A 23505-nucleotide genomic window follows, 5' to 3' on the forward strand; every position below is an offset into this window, starting at 1 on the left:
TAGAGACGATGGAACAAAATCAGAGACAAATACGGCAACAGCTTCAAAAGTTAGACTCACTGGAACAAACGCTTGAACAAACATGTGAAGGTTTAACTGCTGAGTTACTTAAAATAGAATCAAAATGTCAAAAAGTCTGTAATGACGTAAAAACACAGATTTGTGAGCATTTTCAACCTATTTTTTCGCGTCATGAAAATGCATTACAGAATCACGAAGCAGCCATAAAAGAACTGCAAACTATTGTTCATGAAAATCAAGACACCTTGCAAGCTAAAATTGACTCAGTTGCATCTGCCGATTCGGTTACGCAACTTACAAAAACTCACGAAAACTTAAAGGACACAGTAGATACTATTTCAGCACAAATGGACACTCTGAAACTTGGTTCAGAAAAGCACACTGAGCAAATCAGTTCACTATCGGAGAAAGTAGCCGAACTTTCGGATCAGTTCACTAACTTATCTACAAAGGTAGATGACGATCTGAATGACACAAGACCCGTAGCCTTCACTGACACAGAAGAGTATGAACAAATTAGAAAATTCAAACAAAATCAAAATAATATACAGTACAAAAGAGAAATCCGGGAAGTACAAGATCAGTTGACACAGGTAATACAAGAATTACATATTTCAGAGGACACTCACGCTCCAATACGGGAAGAGGGACATAGAAATACGGAACAGCCACAAAATAATAAAACAGGGCACTTCGGAAATTATGAAAGAAATTGGCAAGGTACACCGAATTTTGATATGGAACCGCCGAAACGAAGTAACAATGAACGATATGCGACTCGGCGACATGATGATTTTGACTAGAAGCTGTTCATTACTACAAGTAAATTCAAAACGTTTTAGAATTCCAGGAACGACATTCATCCACAAGCATGGCTCCATCAATTCTCTCATTGTTTCCCTCCCAACTGGTCATTGGAGCACAGGTTAGAATTTATGTGTGGCTACTTAGAGAATGAACCAGCTGTAAGAATGCGATTGGTCATTCACAATTGCCACAGTGAAGGAGAATTTTATCATGCCCTCCTCTCAGCATATTGGTCTCAAGCTACACAAGATCGAGTAAAACATAGCATCATAATGATGAAACATTTCGGACAATCTGAATTTTACAGTCTTGTCAAATATTTCGAAGACATGTTACATAAGAATCAGTATCTTTCAAACTCATGTAGCCCCTAAGAACTCATCCGCATTTGCTTAATCAAATTGCCTGAACATTTACGACATTATTTTGGCAGGACATTGCAAAGACGACATTGAAGCTTTTCAGGGACTCTTATAAGAATTGGAAATTGACACTGACAATCGCGGGACGCGAAAACAGGAACACAACCATTACAGGTCACATCCGTCACAATCCCGCGATGAAAGAAATAATAACTGGACACGACAAGGCTATTCTTACAACGCAGATCGTGACCAAAACAGACACGACCCGTATGACAACCGTTGGCAGAGTAGTAATAATTACAGAGAAAGATCGCATTTCCATAGTAATGAATGTGACAGAGACAACCATAGAAACAGACAATATGGGAACCAAAACAATTATTATCAAGGGAAACAGAACAACTTCAGACACAACGGTCTTCCGCGCATTTGCCACTCAGGGAGAAGTTCTCCACCACGTGGCCGATAAGAAATTAATTACAGAAATTACCGACATGACGACAGACGATATAATCATAACGACAGACCTGAATTTCATCAGAACTGGCGAGATTCAAACAGGGCAGGGCCTTCTCGTCAAGGTGAATTTGTAGAAGTTAGGTCTCCTAATCCTAATAATGACGCGCCCCAACAAAGAGACAGACAATGACTCGCACCACAGGCAGCCACGTGCGCCGTCTGGCTCAGAGAAAAATAACATAGACGCTAACCTTGAGAAAAATTCCAGTATTCTTTACCGACATATACCGCATTATAATTGTGTTGAAGTTGAAACTCTGCTTACTAGGAAGAGTAAAGGATTGCACCACATTTCATATGTAAAACCGTTTATTGAGAGATATTTTGCTTTTTAACTTAGTCTTTGCCATAAAATTTTTCACTTCATGTTACTAGTACTCTTTGTCACACTTAGAAACTGTTAACATGCAACTATGTTTTAAAGTTAACTATCCAGTCAAGAACCTAGGGAACATATTTAGACGGTAATTACGAATACATTGTTATAGTTAACAGACGACACAATGTTATTGTGTGTGTACATTCTTGCTTGTTAGTTGCACGATTACATAACGACTATAAGGCTTACATACTTAGGACATATACTGCTAAGGAGATTTTAATGCAACATTTTGGTTTACTCGAAAAGACATTCTTTATTTGAAGTACTTTCTGTGAGATTAAAGATGACTTAGTATTTGGTTTCTTTGACAGCTACATGATTATATCACGACGCTACTAATGTATGGCACAATTTACATGGTTGCTTTTGCGGTGTATCTGTTTTATCTCTGCTCAATTTTTCTGAATTCTTCTGGAAAGTTAAAGATGTTTTAGTAGTAACTTTTGTGGTATAGCTACAATGAGACAGCCTTTTTCATAGCACAGCAATACGTTACAGTATAGTACTTTCTTATCATGGTACTGTACGTAATAACTACGATATCTATACGCATAGCATTTCACTTTTGTTTGTTACGAGGTAAGTACATTGACTTCCACAGAACTTTGCTTATGGAGCACGATAACTACGACACTTCTACAGAATTATCTTACAGAAAGGCGCACATTTAGCGCTAAAGGACACGTATTTGAGTGATTAATTTTGTACTTAAAACATTTATTTTTAAGGATTTTTGAATTACAAAGAAAGTTTTCCGTGATACATTTCATTCCATTGCTGTAATCTGTAATACCTGAGGGTATAATTACATTAATCCTCAGGGGGTACACGCTTACTTTGTGTACCATGTGTTTGGCAAGCACAAGGAGCCCTAGCTAATATGGTATTTGCTTATACAACTTTACACATTGGTACCATATTTCTCTAACACAGAATTACACAGCTATCTGATTATTTAACATAGAAACAAACTTTTTTTTACTATGTCAGTGACACATGTTTACGCAATTACACAGCTGGATAATTTCACACTTATGAAATTGTATTTTGCCTGCACTGTGTGAACTGTTAATATTTTTTCGGAACCATTGTGATACTATGAGAGCTTTGAATGTCGTATTTGGTATAGGATCATCATTTTTAAAGTAGGTTTGAGGTAGATGACACTACTGAAATGAGAAGAGAATTTTTTTAGGTTTTGAAATTATTGGAGGAAGCTATGACGATTTTAAGATTTGACTGAGGTGTTATGATGTTATTATTACGACGGCGATGTGTATTGTACTGTTGAGGTATGTTTATAATCAATAAGCTGATACTATATGAGAATTTGATTATGCTATGTATTTATTATGATGAAATATTGAAGAAGTGTCGACGAATATGTACACTCCTGGAAATGGAAAAAAGAACACATTGACACCGGGGTGTCAGACCCACCATACTTGCTCCGGACACTGCGAGAGGGCTGTACAAGCAATGATCACACGCACGGCACAGCGGACACACCAGGAACCGCGGTGTTGGCCGTCGAATGGCGCTAGCTGCGCAGCATTTGTGCACCGCCGCCGTCAGTGTCAGCCAGTTTGCTGTGGCATACGGAGCTCCATCGCAGTCTTTAACACTGGTAGCATGCCGCGACAGCGTGGACGTGAACCGTATGTGCAGTTGACGGACTTTGAGCGAGGGCGTATAGTGGGCATGCCGGGAGGCCGGGTGGACGTACCGCCGAATTGCTCAACACGTGGGGCGTGAGGTCTCCACAGTACATCGATGTTGTCGCCAGTGGTTGGCGGAAGGTGCACGTGCTCGTCGACCTGGGACCGGACCGCAGCGACGCACGGATGCACGCCAAGACCGTAGGATCCTACGCAGTGCCGTAGGGGACCGCACCGCCACTTCCCAGCAAATTAGGGACACTGTTGCTCCTGGGGTATCGGCGAGGACCATTCACAACCGTCTCCACGAAGCTGGGCTACGGTCCCGCACACCGTTAGGCCGTCTTCCGCTCACGCCCCAACATCGTGCAGCCCGCCTCCAGTGGTGTCGCGACAGGCGTGAATGGAGGGACGAATGGAGACGTGTCGTCTTCAGCGATGAGAGTCGCTTCTGCCTTGGTGCCAATGATGGTCGTATGCGTGTTTGACGCCGTGCAGGTGAGCGCCACAATCAGGACTGCATACGACCGAGGCACACAGGGCCAACACCCGGCATCATGGTGTGGGGAGCGATCTCCTACACTGGCCGTACACCACTGGTGATCGTCGAGGGGACACTGAATAGTGCACGGTACATCCAAACCGTCATCGAACCCATCGTTCTACCATTCCTAGACCGGCAAGGGAACTTGCTGTTCCAACAGGACAATGTACGTCCGCATGTATCCCGTGCCACCCAACGTGCTCTAGAAGGTGTAAGTCAACTACCCTGGCCAGCAAGATCTCCGGATCTGTCCCCCATTGAGCATGTTTGGGACTGGATGAAGCGTCGTCTCACGCGGTCTGCACGTCCAGCACGAACGCTGGTCCAACTGAGGCGCCAGGTGGAAATGGCATGGCAAGCCGTTCCACAGGACTACATCCAGCAGCTCTACGATCGTCTCCATTGGAGAATAGCAGCCTGCATTGCTGCGAAAGGTGGATATACACTGTACTAGTGCCGACATTGTGCATGCTCTGTTGCCTGTGTCTATGTGCCTGTGGTTCTGTCAGTGTGATCATGTGATGTATCTGACCCCAGGAATGTGTCAATAAAGTTTCCCCTTCCTGGGACAATGAATTCACGGTGTTCTTATTTCAATTTCCAGGAGTGTATATGTGTAATAAGGCAAGGAATAATGAATAGTGGTTAGGGACTCTGATATGTGAAAAAGGATGCTGGAAACCAAGAATCGTACTTTAAGAGTTATGAAATGTGTGTAAATGCGTGAATGTATCACAATGCCACCGAAAATTTTTTGGACGCTGTTATATTTATAGGATTTTGTTTCTACACATTTGTAAAGCAAATTCTCGACCTGTGAAATTTTTTTATGAGACTATCACTGTAGCGCATACTGCTGTCGTAAATATTTCGGTAAGAAAGCTAAGTAATCTTGACGTAATGCATTGTGGACGTCCAGCTGTGCCAATCGGCTGAAAAAAGAAAGCCATTGGGTGGAGAAAAAAAAGTGGCCATTATCCTCGCTATTGACATTTCTTTGTAGAAAGCATCGCAAATACGACACGCTCAAACTTGAAAACATATGATTACACTGTGGAGCTCTGAATTTATAATATTTACTAAAATGCCTAATTAAATGATGAGAAACATTTTTACATACATTGTCTTTCTAGTTGAGAGATTTTTTTACTGCCTTTGGAGACGCCATTTGCCTAGTGAATGACGTTTCACGCATTGCTTTGTATACATATTTGCCTATTTTGTGTAATACCTAGTTTCTAGTTGCACTGCAGCATTGGTTAAAATAAAATTTAATAGATGTACTAATATCACTATTTTCTGTCTACAGACCCAGTAAAGAATAATGTTATGATGCACTTTCTTAGAAAAGAGAGCACAAATACACATTTCCCTTCTCAGGAATTGCAAACATAATTTGTTCAACGATTTGGTAACTTGTTTTGTAGAGTAAGTCAAGGTGATGCATCCCCTAGTGTTAAGTTCTGACGTAGGTGTTAGACATTTCCTATTTTTACTGTAATATTTTTTCTGCTTGAGCTTTGTCACGTTTAGGTATAAGTTATTGCATTTGCTGCTGCTGTGTGCCAGGCATAGTGCTACTGAATGTCACTTTGTATTACTCTGTTAAGCCAGTTTTACTAATGATTTATTTTTCTTGTTGCTGCACATTGGCTCATATTAGTTGCAATGTTGCATTTGCTCCGCTAATTTAGATATACTGCTGCTTGCTTTGCCAATTTGCATTTTTTTGGCAGACCTGTTTGTGTTAATTTGTTGTGTGTTGCTGCATTGCCTCTTCCCTTAGTATATATATCTGAGCTCAGTAGATTTAAGTTAGCTTAAGATGAGGTAGGCTGTATAAGAGAACGAGTTGTGATGAATTGGAAGAAATGCATTGACAAGGTAAAAAAAAAGTGAAATAAGAGGAAACATCTATGGAATGAAGTTTTGGGTTGGACTGCAGTACCAAATGTTACACTGAAAACAAACCCTGTCCATTCCTTTTGTGTTATTCCATTATGTGTATTTGTGTTTTTCCTGTCTTTATGTGTTTAGCTAATAAGATTTATGTTGTAGAATTTTTCTAATACTATGTTATTTACTTTGTAAAGATGTTTAGACATTATTTATTCTGTTTTGTTTTAATGCTCATGTGTGAAATTGCTGTTTCAAAAGTTATTCTGATCTTTTATGTATGTACTTATGTCATAATTCCTGTAAAACTGATGTATATGTTATTTCGATTCTTTTGTAAAGCCTGTATTACTACAAATGTTATCTGTATTATTATGTTTTAATGATGTTTTCTGTATCTTTGTAATTGTATTCTCATGTTATAAAATTGTAATGGACACCAGTTCATCAAATTAAGTAAGTTGTAAGTATACATTTCACTGCACACATTTCTGTTGGTCATAGTATATTCACAATAGATGAGAAGTTGGGACTGTTAGTGTTTGCACGTGTGTTAATAATTCAGCAGTTACACAACCAGAAATAACGTATGCAGCTGAAACTATCTTCAAAACAACTAATACAGCAGAAATTGACAGAATACTAAAAATAGAAAGAAGAATAATTAGGACATGTATAAATAAACAGTATAAAATAAATGGACATTGGAGAATAGCATCAAATGAAACAGTATATAAGAAAATAGAACCAGTCATGAGCACAATCAGGAAGAAACGCATCTCATTCTTTGGACATCTGATGAGAACTCCAGAAAACAGAATTAGTAAAAAAATAATACAAAAATTGTGGAATAGTAAGAGCGACATTAAATGGATCACAGAAATTAAGGAAGATGTAAAAGAACTTCAAATTACAGTAGATGACCTAAAAAACAAGACAGAGAAAACCAGAATACTGCAAGACCCGCAAACCAGACTACAAATGAAAATCAATAAAAGGAGTACAGGAAGAGTTGTCTCAGATGAAGAAAGAAAGAAAATATCTGAAAGAATGAAGAAATATTGGGCAGACAGAAGAACAAAACACCTTTCATATAAGAATAGCCTCTAATAATTATATTACCTAAATATGTAAAGTTATTGTCGAACCAAATTGTATCCATGTGTAACAACTTGTTTAGAACTTTGTATTTTTGACTACAGTGGTCCAATGAAGGCCATAAAATAAATAATAAAAAATTCAGCAAGGGACTGGTTAACAGCATTGCTGGTTCTAAGGACGATTCCAAAAACTTTGTGAGTGCACAAGTGGTGGTTTATGGACTTGCTATATAGTACAAGACTCTTTGATAGTGATAGTGCACCTGCACAGTCGCAACAGATGGCTGCTGGCCGTCTCTACAAGGACTACAGTGGGTCTGCATCTTTGATGGCCCACCAATACCATTATTTAGATATACTGCTGCTTGCTTTGCCAATTTGCATTTTTTTGGCATTGTGGAAAGCCCATGTCCAGGATCTTGTTCAGAAGCTAAATGCTGCTTTATTTACCATTAGAACAGTATCTGAAATAAGTGACACTTCAACACGAAAAGTAGTCTACTTCGCATATTTTCATACGCTTATGTCGTATGGTATTATTTTTTGGGGTAATTCTTCTGATTCAAAAAGTGTATTTTTGGCTCAAAAACGGGCTGTTCGAGCTATATGTGGTGTAAGTTCGAGAACCTCTTGTCGACCCATATTCAAAAATCTGGGAATTCTGACATGGCCCTCACAGTATATATTTTCTTTAATGTCGTTTGGTGTTAGCAATATTAGCCTATTCCCAAGAGTTAGCAGCTTTCACTCAGTTAATACTAGGCAGAAATCAAATCTGCATGTAGAATGCACTTCCTTGACTCTTGTGCAGAAAGGAGTGCAGTATTCTGCTGCATCCATTTTCAATAAGCTACCACAAGAACTCAAAAATCTTAGTAGTAGCCCAAACTCTTTTAAGCCTAAACTGAAGAGTTTCCTCATGGCTCACTCCTTCTATTCTGTCGAGGAGCTCCTGGAAGAGCTAAAAAATTAAGCAAATTCCAGTGTTACATTGTTGATTTTCTTCATTTAAACTTACGACTTGTCACCTGAATATGTTTTTTTTATATTTCATTTTATCTGTTTCTAATATCGTGTTATAATTTCATGTATTGACTCGTTCCATGACCATGGAGACTTCTCCTTAATTTGGTCCCACGGAACAATAAATAAATAAATTTCTACAAGGACTGCAGTGGGTGTGCACCTCTGGTGGCCCACCAATACCGTAATCTCTAACAGGACTACAGTGGTCTGCTCTGTGATGACATACCTACCAATATTCTTCAAAACTTCGACTGACTCTGCTGTGGGTTTGCTCTGTTGTGGCCCATTACCTGTCTGCATGTCAAGAGTCAGTATTGTCTTTCCGTTGGTAGGACAACGCTACTTCTTCAAGACTGCGTGGAAATCCACTACTTTCGTGAGCATTTTCTTTTACTGATCAGACTTTGTGCAATGAAATTATGCTGTGATGAATGATCAGGACTGTCTTTATGAGAACAATTTTTGCTTTTGAGGAACAGTGTATCAATAAGTGTGTGCATTTGATTTCTTTATTATTGTAATTATAAATTTTTTTTTCAAATATGTATTGGCTGCTGCCCAAAACAATTTGTAAATTTTTTTGTGGGGAGCATGGGAGCTATGTAAGTAGGCTGTTTAGGTACTTATATTGGTAACGCCACGTAGCGCTCTGTATGAAACTCACTGGCTGTGCTGTGTGCAGTCTGTGGCTGGGTGGCATTGTTGGAATTTGCTATTGTAGTGTTGGGCAGTTGGCTGTTAACAGCGCGTAGCGTTGCGCAGTTGGAGGTGAGCTGCCAGCAGTGGTGGATGTGGAGAGAGAGATGGCGGAGTTTTGAGAGCAGATGATCTGGACGTGTGTCCCTCAGAGACAGTAAATTTGTGAGACTGGATGTCATGAACTGATATATATATTATGACTTTTGAACACTATTAAGGTAAATACATTGTTTGTTCTCTATCAAAATCTTTCATTTGCTAACTATGCCTATCAGTAGTTAGTGCCTTCAGTAGTTAGAATCTTTTATTTAGCTGGCACTTTTGGCGCTCGCTGTTTTTCAGTAGTTCGAGTAACGAAGATTTTTGTGAGGTAAGTGATTCATGAAAGGTATAGGTTATTGTTAGTCAGGTCCATTATTTTGTAGGGATTAATGGAAGTCAGATTGCGTTGCGCTAAAAATTTTGTGTGTCAGTTTAGTGATGATCAGAATAAGTAAAGAGAGAAATGTCTGAGTACGTTCAGTTTTGCTCAGCTGTTTGAAAATCAAATAACGAAAGGGGTTTACCAGCACAGTAATTCACTAATTTGTCTAAGGGGACGTTTCCATTTTTACTTATAATACAGTCCAAATCGCAATAAACGCAATTATTGCAACTATTTTCGATGATCTTGTCGTTAGACAATCGTCGTTTTGAGAAATATTGTACTTGATATTGTGGGGCAGCGGGATAACAATAAAATAAGATTCGTCGTCGTTTGCAAGAACCTGTAAACTATTTGTGCTGTCAGCCAGAAAACGATACAGAATGTACTGACCATAATTTCCAGCCTGCAAGTCCACATTCTTCTTGTGCTCACTGAAAGAAATGTTTCTACTCTCTGTTTACTCAGTGGGCTCAAGAACTATGGTTAAAAATAAAAGTTTTGAGTTCCAACTAATCCATATATTAAGTAAACGTTTGATACAAGCAAACATAGTTACATTCCTGATGATAATAATAATATAATAATAATAATGTTGACCGGCCGGGGTAGACGAGCTTTTCTAGGCGCCACAGTCTGGAGCCGCGCGACCGCTACGGTCACAGGTTCGCATCCTGCCTTGGGCATGGATGTGTGTGATGTCCTTAGGTTAGTTAGGTTTAAGTAGTTCTAAGTTCTAGGAGACTGATGACCTCAGAAGTTAAGTCCCATAATGCTCAGAGCCATTTGCAGCATTTGAATAATAATGTCTATCATAAAAAGCACTATGCGCAGTTCAAAAGCGACCTCTACGCTAAGTTCCAATTAAAATATCTTTCACCTTTAATTCTGATCATCAAAGTTGATAGCTCGCCACAAAAGTGAAAATAATCCCATCACTTACGACCCGGTTTTGTCAACATTACGGGCGGCACACAAACAGTTACTTCCGTGAAAACTAAGCGATACAGGGCGGTGCACAGTCCTATTTGTACCGAAAACATACGTTTTGTAGCACCCTGTCTGTGACGTCATCCGATACAGCGCGTAAGCTTATGTTTGACTGAGGCGGACAGATTGATGACTGGGTGCAACGTGTGTGTGTGTATCACTGCCTCTCAGGCCATATTTATATACGGGCGCAGCGGATTGCCAAACGTCTGCTCTAAGCCCAGGTAGCAGCAGCTAAATGTTCGCTTTCTACTACATGTATTATTTAATAACTCAGTCATGGATCGATTTACAATCTTCGTCATTTTTATACGGATGGAGTTAGGTTGGCTTTAATTACCGAAAAAGTTTTAGCTCGACTACATTTAGACTTTACCGGCTAGAATTTTTAGAACGGAACCGACAGTGGAAAATGACCTCTGAACTACATCTTTAAGAGACCTTGCATTGATTGTTATTTGCATTAAGGTGTTGAAACTGTTTGTGGCTTTACTATTTAATGGATGTAATTAAGTGATGTAATCAAAACTTTCTATCGTTGATATAAATGATTCTTAATCTACTAGAAATAGCGACTTTTTTTCGAAATCTAGTTTTCATTGCATTACTTGAAAACTATTAGAGATAGCTTAATGGAGTCACATAGTTAAGGTCTTTATATCAAACTGAAGCTTCATACCAATTTTCATATTTCTGAGTCTAATATTTAACGCTTTCAATTTCTCTTAAAAACGTATAATTTGAGAAAAATCTTGCTCCGATCAAGTTGAGACTTGTAACACTTGATTTTTGAATAGACTTGCACATTCTGCGCAATTTTTGGCTTTCTAGCTTCATTATTTAGTGCCATTTGTTTTTCACTTAAAACCATGTATTTAGCGAAATATATTCATCTGATGATCTTGAGATTTAACAATTTTAACGTTAATATGCTAAAGAATATATTGACAAAGTTTGGAAAAGTTACTTTAATTTTTAATTTCGTCCTTGGAGTACGGTGCAATACTCGTATGCTAAGCACAGGCGAGCGCTTATCTCGCCACAACATCTTCACATAGCTGCGACAGCTGTTCCGACGTCGTACAGACGATTGCTGCAGAGCAGTGGACTCAACCTAAAGACTTGAAGTAAGATTTATCTCCTGTAGACACTTACCGAAATCGCTTTTAAGATGTGTTACTCCATCACAGCGATGTACTGAAGGCAAATGAAACCTGATTTTTGTCCGCTGCAGCACGGTTCAGCAACATGGACTTCGTTTGCCCGATCTCTGCCACGACACATGTGCAGGCCTCATCCTCTCCACGCTTCACCTCTATCCTGTCGCTTCACCTCTATGCACGGAAGTGCAGGCCTACATGACGCGGGCTATAGTGACCCCAACCGATTTACCCATCAATGTTAAGCGACTTCATTTCGAAATCAATGCTTTGTTTACGAAGGTAGAAGAGTAGATGAGATGGACAGTGAGTGGAGGGAGGAAGGGGCACAGGGAGGGGAAGGATGAGATGGACAAGGAAAGCTAGGAAAGGGGGAGAAGGGAGGAGAGAGGAGAGAGGAGAGAGGAAGTGATGGAGAGAGAGAGGGAGGAGGGAAGAGAAGGTGTGCAGAAAGATACGGAGGGGAGAGGAGAAAGAGATAGGCAAAGAGAGGGGGAAGGAGAAGATGGACAGAGATAAGGAGGGGAAGTAGTTTAGGACATATATCCAATTCCCAAACATATTTAACTATTGCGAAGTACTTTCGGGTTCGCTAGATTTTTACATTATTGCTTTCGCTACGGAAATAATATGCTGTTGCCATCCCAAAAATAATTCTGCAGTCGCGGAACCAGTTTCATTATACAGAGGCAAGGTGGCCTGTGGAGTTTCGATGTAGAGCGTTGGATTCAGTTTCTGCCAAGAAAATACTGACGCAATTGGAATATATTGTTCACGGGCAATGCCGTACATTACCAAAGTCATACGAGCGCTATTCTCAGTATTTGTTAAAGGACAAACGTGTTATTTTCCTTTTGCAGAAAAATATTTTGGTGATTTGTCAACTGGTGGAAATGCTGATTCATCAATATTATCCATTTAGGTTGGCAGAATATTCGGTTCTTCGACTAATGTGATCAGAAGAGAGTACAGTTTCAAGATCTGTGCGTTATGAAACGTCTTTGTAAACTCTGCAGACGTTTCTTTGGGCAGCCAAAGACTTATTCCAAGATAACGCTTGTGGAAATCTACCAACCAGTCTTTCCCAACGGTTTTACTACTAGCATTAAAAGTACAATCACTGCCCATTCGTTGAATCAGCTCATTTGTCAGGTGTCCAATGCCAGTGCAGGCTATATCAAAAATTTGCAGTCCATGGTCTAAACTATGACGGACTAGCTTTTTTTTTTTTTTTTTTTAGATGCTGAATGTATACAATATACAATTCGAAAACGCCCGAGTGTCTGCTTTACTTCTGTTGTCACCTGCTTTTTCTAACGGCATTGATGGGAGATTTCATGTCACTTCCATTTCAAGATAGTTGGTTTCAAGTTTGTGTTTATTTATTCGTTAGTCTCAATAATATAGCTCAGAAAGATATAAAAAAAACCTGTTTGCAGTTGCTAGTTATTGTTTTCATTTGTAAATGCCTCTTTATGAACAGAAACATTGTATTTTAACAGTCGGTAAGGTAATGAAATGATCGTATGGCATTTATTGGCCGGAATATCCCCTTCGGGATTCGCCGCCAAACTGCAAGTCTTTAGTTGACACCAATTCGGCGACTTGCGTGCCAATGATGATGTAAGACACACAACACCCAGTCCCCTGTTGGAATCGAACCCAAGCCCCCTTGCGTAGTAGGCGGTAACGCTACTGCTGCGCTACGGAGGCGGACTATCGGTAAGGTGTGGTGTGATGATGTTCGCTTTGTGGGGCACTCAACTGCGCGGTTATCAGCGCCCGTACAATTTCCCAACCTTTGCTCAGTCCAATCTCACCCCTTTCATCAATGATGGAGAAATGGTGAGGACAACACAAACACTCAGTCATCTCGAGGCAGGTGAAAATCCCTGACCCCGCCGGGAATCGAACCAGGGACCCCGTTCTCGAGAAGCGAGAACGCGACCGCGAGACCACGCGCTGCAGACGAGGTGTGGTATGGAGAAGGACGAAACGACATGGACTTCGCAACGCAAGTGTAATCGCTGGTGATATCCCGAAAAGTAAACAGACATCGTACAATGAAAATTTTGCTATTGCAAAAACGATATTTTTCACGTTTTATCCTCGGAAGTAATTAACACTATAATTTCAATTATTTCTTAACAGTAACATTGGTCTTATTGTCTTTGAACATGCGTTCACGTTTCTTACACGACCAAATAGAAGCAAGCAAAGACTAATAGCTTGTGGACGAAGTATAGCCATCACAAGGCCTCACGTAAACCGCAAATTATCATCTTGACACAACAGATTTTTTAACCCTGAAGTCAACATGCCATTAGTAGAGGTATTCAATGGTACAGTCTACTGAAGTACAATGTATGTTTGTGGAACCTATTTCTGTCCAAAGTTTTATCAGAGTATCGTATAAAAAACTGAAGTAAGTCGGTCAAGAACTTTTCGACATTTTTGATCACAACTTTAAATTACGACTTGTCTTTATATAGTAGCAGTACAGATTACAATGTATTTGTTCAGTATAGGTATTTTGTATGTTTTTCAGTATTGTTTCAATAATTGTTACCTTTAAAACCACCGTAGTCTGAGAACGGTTGTCCTATACTTACCTCATTGTTACTGCCAGAATTTCTACCAGTTGAATCAAATTCCTCCTTTTGGTACTTTTGCTGTCAATAGTGTATATTTAAAACGCCCGTGGAGTCTGTCAAAGGAAGTCAACGACATTGTGAAATAACTGAAGAATTTCATGTCATCCTGCCTCAACTCTTCAAAGAACATGTAGAAACTCCAGTCCCCATTCTTCTTTCATTACTTGGATGAACCCCAATTAGTCGACTTTTTTTTCTCCTTTTCATTCGTCGACGTAATAACAATAAACCTAGAATTTTGCCTTATTCATTTCAAACAACACTGTGCCCTTAAAAGCAATAAATAATTTAAATAACACCGTAAAATGTAGTGAACTGGACGGATGATGAAAGTACCCTACCGACAACTGGCAGACTCGTACGACGGCGACGGAAATTTTACTGCCGTATGTATAAACGCTGGGTTTCTGTGAGCAGCTGCGGCCAGTTGACCGCGGCGGAAAAAAAAAGTCCGCCTTGTGTGCAACTGGCCTAAGGGTTGCTTTTTTAACGTGTGACATACGGAATCCTAAAAATGACGTGTTTTTTTGCATAAATGACTAATACGTAAAAAGTCGTTCTTGCACATTACAATGAAGTGTTGGTTCCATGGATATAAGCGTTGTCTTGAATAATGAACTTCACTACAACACACTTGGATGTCACTTCTTCCACTGCTATATCCAGTAAGTAGAATTCATTAATGAAAAGACTAGCTGAAGGAACAATAAAGTTTGTGTGCAGCAGATCTGGTAAACTTAATTTGTATCTGCAGCAAGTGACGCACAGGAATTTGAAAGTTTTCTGAAATTTCTGATGCATATAACGAATAGGAAGGAAAACATCGAAAATCGTACCAAAATTTGTTTATTCTTTGTAGCTCATACTGGTTTTAACTTGATCCAGTAAAAATTTTTGGTAGTCCGAGGGAGAAAGGCGGATTTGGAATGACTTCCCATTTCATCGTTTCCACGTATGTTTTGACGGGTTTTGCGACATTGTCACGCTGCAAAGTCATCTTTTCATTTCTATCGCTGTATTGTGGCAGTCTGTCTTTCAGAGCTCAACTCAAAAGCACCAGTTGCTTTCTGTAGCGATGTCCTGTGATTGTTTCCGTCGTTTTCAGCCAGCAACTTAGAAAACCTTCTCTCTTCCACCGTCATGCCGGTCTTCGACGTTGAAACCATTCTGAGCACTTTCTTTCACTTTTAGAGTGCCTAACCATAGGTTGTATACAGAATTTTATGACCCTTAACCACAGATTTCTTCACGTTAAACCAGAAAATTAAAGCTTCCAGCAAATGACGAGAGTTGGGCTCGTAAGTTGACATATTCAGTCTACAATAACTTAATGAGCCAATCACAAATCGAGTAATGTTTTGATGGCGTTAATGTTTACAAAAGCCTAAGCTTATTGTACGACACTTATGACCCATAACCTGCACCACCACTTGTCGCTACTGCTATCTATTGCAAAATGATGCGATATTTACAGAAATACCTTGTGGGAGGCTTTTCTACCAAAAGTGTGAAGGATGTTTGATCCTGAACGGGATTGAATCCGACTGTAATGTCCTAGAACGTTGTACAGCCCTCTGTGGCCGGTTGCCCTTCCTGTCACCACAGCAGTCAGCTGAGGACTGAGGGAAGTCGTGTGAACCGTGTAAACTTTGTTCATTGTGTCATCGCGTTTTAACTGTTTTCATATCGTATTTTCCGATGTGGATTGAAGGACCACTGTAGCATTTGCCTAAACGAGGAAGGAAAGCTGTGTAAGATAGTGTCGGAAGTCCCATGCGGCTTTTCGCGGATGATGCTGTAGTATACAGAGAAGTTGCAGCATTAGAAAATTGTAGCGAAATGCAGGAAGATCTGCAGCGGATAGGCGCTTGGTGCAGGGAGTGGCAACTGACCATTAACATAGACAAATGTAGTGTATTGCGAATACATAGAAAGAAGGATCCTTTATTGTATGATTATATGATAGCGGAACAAACACTGGTAGCAGTTACTTCTGTAAAATATCTGGGAGTATGCGTGCGGAACGATTTGAAGTGGAATGATCATATAAAATTAATTGTTGGTAAGGCGGGTACCAGGTTGAGATTCATTGGGAGAGTCCTTAGAAAATGTAGTCCATCAACAAAGGAGGTGGCTTACAAAACACTCGTTCGACCTATACTTGAGTATTGCTCATCAGTGTGGGATCCGTACTAGATCGGATTGACGGAGGAGATAGAGAAGATCCAAAGAAGAGCGGCGCGTTTCGTCACAGGGTTATTTGGTTACCTGATAGCGTTACGGAGATGTTTAACAAACTCAAGTGGCAGCCTCTGCAAGAGAGGCGCTCTGCATCGCGGTGTAGCTTGCTCGCCAGGTTTCGAGAGGGTGCGTTTCTGGATGAGGTATCAAATATATTGCTTCCCCCTACTTATACCTCCCGAGGAGATCACGAATGTAAAATTAGAGAGATTAGAGCGCGCACGGAGGCTTTCAGACAGTCGTTCTTCCCGCGAACCATACGTGACTGGAACAGGAAGGGAGGTAATGACAGTGGCACGTAAAGTGCCCTCCGCCACACACCGTTGGGTGGCTTGCGGAGTATAAATGTAGATGTAGATGTAGATGAAGAAATTACTCTCGGGCTGATCTGTGTGCCTGACCAGCGATCGTGAATCCGCCATGCAGACCCAATCAGGATCTGGCTCACCTAACTCGTCGCCTGTTAAGCAACGTCTTTTGCCCCCGTTGTTCCTGATTTGTTCTTTTCCTTGCCCTCCAGATTTAGTATTTTATGTTCGATTGTTTGATAAAAAAACTTACTTTCAGTGCTTCCCGAATCTTTGATATTCGTTCTTACCAGTTCATTTCTTACTTCTGTGATCCGTATAACTGTTGCCATATCATCTACATATATACACGGAGTACCTGTGGTTTAATGATCAGATTGCAGTTTGTACTTCTGAGTGGCTTATGATCCTAAGATAACAATAAGAATAAGAGGAAGGATGAAGACTGCTCAGCTTCCGATTCTGCACCTGATGACGTGAATCCACCATTTTCTAAACGGAGCAAGAGTGTCTGTGTCAGTTCAGTTTCTAATGGTAAAAATAATGGTGGAGGAGGGGATGTGGGGGCGGGAGGAGGGGAAGACGTTGGTTCTGGTAATGACGAGTACAAATGGCAGTTGCCAATTTGCATGAATCCAGAGGGAAAGCATATCTGGACAAGACACAATACTAAGGAAGTGAATAAAACAGGAAATATAGGAATCAGACTGACAGAAACTACATGGCACAAGTTGCTGTAATTATCTGATGACACAGATGAAACACAGAAGCAGATGCGCTCGATCTAGATCTTGTCAACGTATACAAGGTTCACACAATGTATCCGCTATCTAATGCACAATTGTCACTGCTGTAAAGTCTGGATGAATAAAGCAATTAAAAGAAACGCAAGTGAGCTGTGTTGATTGTCTCTTTTCTCTTAAAACAGAACTGCTTTATGTGAAATAAATATAAGTTTAATTAAAAATTGGTTAATGTAGTTGACTACTGACGCAGACTGATTCCTGGCAACCACCTCACATGTTTTGTTTTGGAATGAGAACGGCAGAAACTGAGTCCACTCAGCATCAAGGGGCCAAGCTATTTGACTTAATAAGAGACGAAATCGACGGGTAAATTTTCGAAACGGCTCTGAATTGAAAAGTATTGCACAACGGTTGGAATCAAGTTTTCCTGAATGACAGAAACATTTATTTTGTTTCTCTGTTCTCGCTCATTCGTTCACAAACTATAAATTACATGATGAATAATAATGATAAATAAAATCTACAACAATATATTTTCTGTGCATTTTGGTTGATCTCCAGGTTGTTTCTTCGTATCACAGAGTAAAACTGTCCAGAATAAGTTCAAAATGAAATGTTTATGTATCGTTTTACGCTTCAATATCTCGAACTATACCCCTCCTACATTCATAATTTACTACCAGTATTTGTAGAACTGTTAAAAACATTTCTGAAACCATTTAAAAGAAAGTGCTTTTAGTTGCCACGTCGCACTTTTTATGAATTTCTCAGACTACATGAAGCACTCCTCATTTTCATTTATGGCCGCTAGAACTGATGGAAATTCGAAGGTGAGACGCCAGGTGAATAGGATACGTGGTTCCCTAGTCATGTTAGATATTATGGGAGGACTGATGCGCAGAAGAATTGTTACATAATAAAAAGTAGCTGTTCCTTGTCAGATTCAGAGAACGTCTTGTATCCGGTCCAAGGTGTCTGCACAGAATTCCTTTGTTACAGGTGCCTGAATGATGTGACTATTAAATTCAATGTACCCCCCGTGGGACGGATGAGAATGTATCATAACTTCACTGGACATCGTCTTCAATGCATTTGAGGACGCTTGTGCAACGTCCACATTTGGAATTCTAGCCTTATGTCTTCTTTCACTTCTGTCAACTTCGGTAAAAGTGTCGATCAAGTCCAGTGGCGTACTTACGTGTTTCGTGCAATACCGTTGTCGGTACTCGCTGTGAGGTGTGCTGGGAAGAAAGGGACGGTGCCAGTTGCTGGTTCTACGCGGCCATTGAGAGATAAGCGGACAGAAGACGTGTTTCGAAGCAAGAGACGAATCTCACGTCAGTATACCACAACCTCAGAAATAAGAAACAGCCAAATATTTGAGATAACCGAGATTACAAATTTAACTGCTGCTCGTTTCATTCGCACAATTTAAGCTGTACTACTAGATCCCAATCTAATCACAATCTTATGATGTGTGACATTTTCGGAGAAAAGCAGTCAAATATCTGTGACAGCGGTGAAGAAGAGATTGGTTTCAGTTTCGGCGCTAGAAATTAATTAGTACATTCCCGTCTCTCATTGGTTACTTGAAAACACCTTCCTGCTGGCTACGCGAAGCTGTCGCTTTGCCAACCCATGAACAAAAGAACAACACCGCTGTGACTGGTGCTGGGCAAGATCTAGACTTTAGCCGTCAACAACTTCTGTAGGATTTCAGATGACGACTTCTGTAGCCGTACACCAAAGCGGGATGTTTACGTATTCACTAGGCGACATTCCGAAAGCTTTTGGTGTGCAGACCCTACCTCCTCTAGAGACTCTGTAAATTTACCAGTGGAAACAGTGTAGGTCATACAGAATTATTTGCCCAATCTTGTAGTGTCAACCATGCAAATAGAGAAGTTCTGAGACCGCTCGTTCTGTCATAACCCGTAAACTGATTCTGTGAAGTTCTTGACGGTATCGCGTACTTCTTTAGTTCAGCTCGGTATTGTATATTTGATAAGTGTACAGCTGAACTTACCAAACTACTTTGACCTACGCCTCCATTTGCTCAGGCGGAAAATCACCGTACTTCCTTTTTTTGCTATAGTCTGTTAACTTTACACGTTTTCGTGGGTCTATTCATTGTTAAAATCCTTTGATTAATGACTACCTCACTTCGTATTATCCCACTAAACTGAAATTTAGTACGTATGTATGGAATTGGTGGAAGTATTGTATTATAAATCAGTACAATATAAATTTAATTCCACAGTACTAAAAACATTTATTACGTGATAAAATGATTTCCGAAGGCAGATCAGGAATTTTCGTGAATTTAAAATAAAAACATGTTTTCTTGAATAAAGTGAATGCTAAATTTATTGTTGAAAATATTCCTTAACGATTTATTTATTTTGAACTGGAATTATGTATGAACAATCTAATGATTCAGAGAACAAATAAATACGGTTTAACAAAGACATTTACTAGTATTTCTTGATGAAGAAGGTATGAGAGCCTTACACAAAATTTTTAACAAAATTTACGACACAGGCCATTATCTAGTCCCATGACTGTTGTCACCTTTCACCCCCTTACCGAAAAGTGAGTATGCGCGAAAATGTGAAGATCATAGGCTCACTGGCCTTATGATCCATTCCTTAAAAACATTTCTGAGAGCCATCCATCTAAGGTTACATGAAAAATGTGAGAAACTCACGGGTAAAACACAATTAGTTTATAAAAAGCTTAGGTACAAGAGAAGCAATAACTGCATCACAAGTTCTAGTGTAAAACTTCTATGATCAGGTCAAAAATGTAGTCCTTCCTTTTATTGATTATGAAAACGCCTTTGGTAGAATACAACATCATAAACTTATAGAAAGTCTCAAAAGAAGGGATATAGCTCAAAAAGGCATCCGTTATATAAAGAATTTTCACTGCCAGGAAAAAAATTAATAGACCTGGAAAGGCGTCGTCGAATTTGATCAGATGACAGCATATGCCACTGGGGATGTACTGATAATGTTTCAACGTCGAGATAGCTTAGTGGCATAACTACCAGAATGCCATCACTTGGAAGATAGAATGGTTCACCATGGTCTTCAGCGATCAAAGCAAATTGTTCCTGAACGAAGTGATGGTTGTCGCGCGTATTGCGTAAACCTGCTGATCGCTGTCACCTCGAATGCGTGCATTCGTCCAAGATACGCTGGGCGCATCCAAGGCCATCCTGTATGGGTTGCGATGAGCAACAAATCTTCTTCTCCTTTGGTGTTTTTGGAGAGGACGCTAACCAGAACTCGAAACGTACAGAATGTTGTTAGAGCCGTTCTGTTGCCGAACTTGCAACAGGAAGTTGATGTACTGTTCCATCAGGATAATTCTCGCCACACACTGCCCGTGAAACTCCACTTGATGTGTAGGACGTGCAGAAACTTCCCTGGCCAACGCTACCTTCGGGCTTGTCTCCAAACGAACACATGTGGGACATGATGGGTCGAGAAGTGACTCTTGCAACTCGCCAACCAACAACTGTTACAGAACATTGTGTACAGGCTGAGAGGCGTGGAACAACGTGTACAGGCTGAGAGGCGTGGAGTAACGCACCGCAGGACAGTATTCGGCATCTGCAGAGTCGACTGGATGCCGGATTAGCGCCTGTATTGCCACCTGTGGAGGCTACATCAAGTACTAATTTAGGTGTTTCAGCGTGGGTCGATACCTGGTAACTCAGAACCGTTTGTGTCATTGATCTGTAAATGTAATCATTTCATGTACCCCATATGCACTGTTGCAGCAATTGGAAACCTCTAAAAGCGTGTACTATTTTTTTTTGCTGGTAGTGTATTTTGGAATCAGACACTACAGGAAAGGAATACTAGTTTATATGACGTCCTGATGAAGTGCAATATACTAGGTGAACAAAAATAAATTAAAAAGAATAAATAAGTACTGCCTCAGAACGTTGAAATGTTAAGTATGAATTACATCATCTTTTCAGCTTCTGTTTTCACTAACGGCTCACGTCGTATTATATGCCCATCTGTTCTACCTGCCGTTTCATTATGTTATTTATCAGCCAGTTGCAGGATGTCTTCATTAATTATATGATCAATCCATGTGGTCTTTGATAGCCTCCAGTGACAACACATTTCAAATGCTTCTAATCGGTTTATTTCTGTCTTTCCAACGTCACACGTTTCTCAATCATACAGAGGTGTACTATGAGAAACTCTGCTGTATATACAGCCTACGGTCAAATGCATACAACATTGTCTGAGGTTTCCCCTGCTGGACACTGATTGTATTTTAAAAACATCTTTAGTTAACGTGGTATCCAATTTCAGCCTTGTTGATCCTTGAGTTTATATTTCTCAGAGAGCGAACAAAAATAAATTAAAAAGAATAAATAAGTACTGTCTCAGAATGTTGAACGGGGCATTTGAACTGCTCTAGTTCTCTTATTCCCTCTAATGAAGAATGTTTTTTCAAGCGAGATCATGAAATCCACTTTTGTTGCTTCCCTCTGAATTAGGGCAATGTTTTTATCAGCTGTGTGAAGAGACGTTGAGCAAAAGTTACAAGATAATTGGTGAAAGATGAACTGTAACAGCCACGTTCTTGTTCTTACAATCTAATCTGACTCCTTATTAATAAAGCAAATACCCAAAACGGATTTTTGCGAAAAAAGCATTCCAGATCGCTTAAAATATTTTCATATTGAGAACGTCTCGGCTACTGTCACCAACAGATCGAAATTTGTAAGTGGTAACACAGAATTCAGTGTCAATTACAGTGAAAGCTGGGTCTCAACTCACGCAAAAGCTGGGTGTCAACTCACTAATTTAACTCCAGTATTCTGCACACAGTTCTTTGCACCACTCGCAAATAACATTCCCTAGAGCGCAGTTGAAGAAGAGAGATGAGAGTCCATGTTCTAGTCTTACCCGCTCTTCTAATTTCAGAGCTGCATAGAATGACTTAAGTTTACTTTGGGGTTGTGTTAATAACTGCTGTTGTTTTATAGTTAAATACAATTATTTGAGAATTTGAGTCACGGTATCTCGATCAGTCGCGTATGTCGGGTCCAAACAACGCAAAAGAATCTGCGTTACCGTTTGGTGGTGTTACGAAACCGATGTAAATTCACTCCCCCCGCCCCAAGTCGCTCGCTTACCAGCTTGTAAGAAGGGGTGTGTTATACGAGTAGGATTTCGATTTGGAATTTTATGTGTTTTGTCAACAGACTCTATGTCTTCGCCGTCAATAGGTAGTGATCATTTAAGGACTGACAGACCCGTGAAATTGTCTAAGGACACTTGCTCACTGTTAGTAGCACACGAGTAGCCTATCACTTTCGGTTGTTGTCTCGTATTGTCTGCGCTCTTTTCTGCAGTAAAATATGTGGTTTGACAACTACATCAATACGCCTTCTGATGATCTACGAAAATCACTACGAATTCCTTAATTATGAATTTTAGATAAGAAAGGATAGATTTAAGATTCGTGATTTATTCAACAAGTAATATGAAGGAAGAAAGATCAGAACCGACGACATGGTCATCAGAGACGCAGCACGTATTGGGAAAGGATGGGGAAGGAAATTGGCCACTTCTTTTTAAAGGAACCATCTTGCCATACGCAATTTAGGGAACTCATTTAAATCTGACTACCCGGACGGGAATTTGTACTGTTGACCTCCCCAATCGGAGTCCAGTATCTTAACAGGCCGCCATCTCGTTTAGCCACGTGAAAACAGAGGGTATTTTACAACAGGTCTTTCCTTAGCATCTGCGGTATCGTTCTACTTTCATATTCAACGGTGTCCCTGTCCTGGCCTATTGGTGTTGGTCGTATTACTAACTATTGTAGTTTATTTGACACAGATCTTAGTATTTGCACTACAACAGACATTGGCTAGGAATGGAATGCTACTTTACGTGACGTCCCGATGAAATGCAATATAGTAGGTGAA

Source organism: Schistocerca serialis, chromosome 1 (assembly GCF_023864345.2).
Source record: "Schistocerca serialis cubense isolate TAMUIC-IGC-003099 chromosome 1, iqSchSeri2.2, whole genome shotgun sequence".
Lineage (NCBI taxonomy): Eukaryota > Metazoa > Arthropoda > Insecta > Orthoptera > Acrididae > Schistocerca > Schistocerca serialis.